Source organism: Anarrhichthys ocellatus, unplaced genomic scaffold (genome assembly GCF_004355925.1).
Source record: "Anarrhichthys ocellatus isolate YVR2014 unplaced genomic scaffold, GSC_Weel_1.0 scaffold45, whole genome shotgun sequence".
NCBI classification, from domain to species: domain Eukaryota; kingdom Metazoa; phylum Chordata; class Actinopteri; order Perciformes; family Anarhichadidae; genus Anarrhichthys; species Anarrhichthys ocellatus.
The window spans coordinates 229,411-232,967 of NW_022280075.1; positions in this window are offsets into that span (position 1 = coordinate 229,411).

Consider the following 3,557-nt stretch of genomic DNA (forward strand, 5'->3'; position numbering starts at 1 on the left):
GGTGTGATAAATTCATTAAGAGATAAAAAAAGGTAGAAGGGGGGGGGGGGGGGGGGGGGGGGGGGTACTTTGTGGCGTATGATGGAGATGTCGTACCGGATTATGAGATTGCCTCAGCCACACATACACTGGTTGAGCCTGAAGAAGACAGCCAGGCCCAGAGGATCTCACCAGGCGGGATCTGGGAATGTTCCTCCCCGTTAACAATAAAAACTAAAAACATGTTCAGTGTATAAACTCTGAAATACTGCACATATGTGCAATCAATGTTATGCTTTGGACAGAAAGGTCATATCACATACACTATTATGAAATGATGCACTGCGCTCAGGTCCTTTTTGGTTTGGACAGCTGCAAACTAGCAGAGAACACATGCAGTATGGAAATGTAGAGTTGTTTTGTTAAAGCAGCGGCAGCAGGACTGTAAAACACGGAATTCATTGTCTTAAGGGATTAAAAAGCATCTCATGGACTGAGAACAAAGACATTTGTTTACCGTTGGGAATAAATGAAATGTTGACAAAGATAATGAAATGTCTAACATATTTATTTTCTGTCAAAAAAGTGATAAGTCATAGTATTGGTATTGTAGGTGTAAAAATGTTTAAAAAAAAAAAAAGTATAGTAATTACAACTAAATATCCTGGCTCACCGGCCCGTGACCCCTGACCTTTAACCTCAGTCTGTCTGTAACTCAGGAGGCCTCTAAGAGTTGTCAGAGACGTGAAGGTTGAAAGAGATCTTCTGTGATCGATACATCGTCAATATTTCAACTGGACTAAACTTTAAAACATCAAAACAAAAACTAATGAAACTGCTCCAAACATGTTGACGCTAAAGAAACAAGAGATCTGGTGTGAAACTACCAAAGTTCATTCACTCTCTCACTCACACACACACACACACACACACACACACACACACACAGAAATAACCACTCAGAAGACAGTATTTGAGGTTTTTTTGTCCGTTTTGTGTTTTTTTTTCTTTATTAAGGAAAAGCATAATTACTACAAATTACAAATAACACTAATAGCGAATCACATCAGCCTACAAAGCAGATATTATGAATATTAAATGTTATAATACAAGATCTTATTCAAGTATTTTACATTTTATATATTTTTTTTGTTCCTTTTTTTCATCTTTTTTTCCTCATGACAAGCCTAGGATATAGTAATGCAATGAACTATCTTAATGGTTCATATACAGTTATTTCTTATTCATATGGCTTTATGGAATTTTGTCCTTTTTTTTCAGTCTCCAGACATCCAAAACCAGCCATATTCCTCTGAGCAACATCACAAAGCCCAGTTGGTCTCTCTCTCTCTCTCGTATCCTTCCTCCTCCCCTCCTACGTCCTTCATCTCCTCAGTGTCCGGCCCGCTGGCCTTGTCCGTGTGAAAGTGACGAGCGGAGGTGCGGCGCCCCCTAGAGTTTGTCTGGACAGCTAGCAGCAGTTCTGTGCTGACAAGAGAAGGCCGAAAATTCCCAAAGCACCTGAATCCCCTCCAATTGTCCGGTGAAAGGCGACGACCACGTCAGAGGGAGGGATCATGTGACTGTCATGTGACCCCTCCTAGTGGCAGACTGTCATGTCCCCCCCCCACACACACACACACACACACACACACACACACACACACACACACACACACACACACACACACACACACACACACACCCCCCCCCCCCCCCCCACCCCCCCCCATTCAAAGGCTCCGCTGGTTTTGGGAAACAAGGTTTCCTCTTTTTTTTTTTAATGTCTTTAAACCTCCAGTAAACACGTCGATGCATCAACTGTGAGCCTCTGAAACGGATCCAAATCTCCCTGAAGATAACGCAACGAAACATTAAAAGAAAAATAGAAAACGTAAAAGAAAAAAAAACAGGTACAGCTTTGCATTTTCATGTGTCCAACAATTGTGGATTTAGAGGAAGAAGGTGAAACACTGAACCCGGACTCTGCTGGAACATCAGCCAATGAGGCTGAAGGACGATTACAAAAAGGACCAAGACGTCCGATACAGCTTGATCTAAAACAAAATGTCAGGCGTCTTTCTAAACTCTTCGTTCCTCAAATGCATTTAAACTTTTTAACTCGTGGGAAAGAGATCGATTATAGTGATTCATCAATCGGGAGCCAAAGGAAACATTGAAGTGGGTCATTTCACTAAACATCTGGAGATCCAGATGTGTATTAAGACTCAAGAATTTATTTTTTAATAGTTTTCTGAACTTCCTTCTTAAATTCTAACTCCAAAACCAAACAACTTCTATGAGTTTTTAGACTTTGCAAACAAAGTTCTGAGGCTGAAGATTTAATAATTAGTTTGTTGCTGGAAATTTAATTTTGGCGAAAAACATCGTAACTAAAAGAAAATAATTTGATTGCAATCTGAAACACTCTTAAGCTCACAGATTTAGTGTTTACACTGAATAGCCATCGACGTCCTGATGCCAATTTTCCCTTTTGTGTTTCTGAAAGATCCAGATGTTCTTAAAACAGCCCGACACAAACCCAGCCCCCATCATAACAACGCTAGAAACACTGCAAATTGAAATTATAAAGCATTAAAAGATAATCATGAGATCATTAAAGAGAAAAAAAAGAAAAGAAAAGAAAACGTAAAAGAGTACGTTCACTTGTAAGGCAAATATATAATCTGTTCTATAAACAATAAAACAAGTAGCAGGGAGCTGAGATCGTCTCTCTCCATCTGTCACATTCACATTTACATTAGTGGAGGAACAAAGAGTCACTCTTCTGTTTGATATCATCGAGCTGGACAAAGATTGAAATCGTCTGCACGGTCGGCTGTAGGAAGCGTGACGACAGAACAAGAGTCCAGTTCGGATTGTGTTTTTTTTGTTCACAGCGAGGCAAGACATCAAGCTGCGCGCGTGTGTGTGTGTGTGTGTGTGTGTGTGTGTGTGTGTGTGTGTGTGTGTTTTGTATTCGACTTGCTCACACTGCTACATCTGTACCTGCGTGCGACCACACCAGTCAGTGTTCATGCCTGTAACTGATGCGTGTGTGCGTGCGTGGAACAGGAAGAGGTGGCGAGCGTCCGAGGCGAGCTTCGGTTAATCACTGAAGCCGGATGTCCGAGTCTCTCCCCCCCCCCCCCCTCCCCTCCCCCCGTAAGCGTCTCCACCCAGAGCACCTGCGACAGAGCTTTTGACGGCCCCCCTTCAAATCACCATCGCTTCTTCAAGTAATCCAGATTTAGATGATTCCAGTCCCGTGTCGTCGCGGATGGATGGATGTCAATAACGGATGGATGAACGGATGGATGCGGCTCGTCTGACGGGGGAAGAGAAGGCGGCGAGGAAGTCGGGAAGCACCCGGAAAAAAAAGGGAGATCACTGGTGATTCTCCCTTCACAACTCTCCACCCCAGTGTTTGTTGTTGTTGTTGTTTTGGGGCGGGAGAAAGAGGGGGGGGGGGGAGCACACAAAAGCCACGACTTGCAAAAACACAGGGAAGAAGAATTACATGACTTGTAACAGACCAGATGACACTTGGAAGACAGAAAAAGTGACGGAGTGGAGTG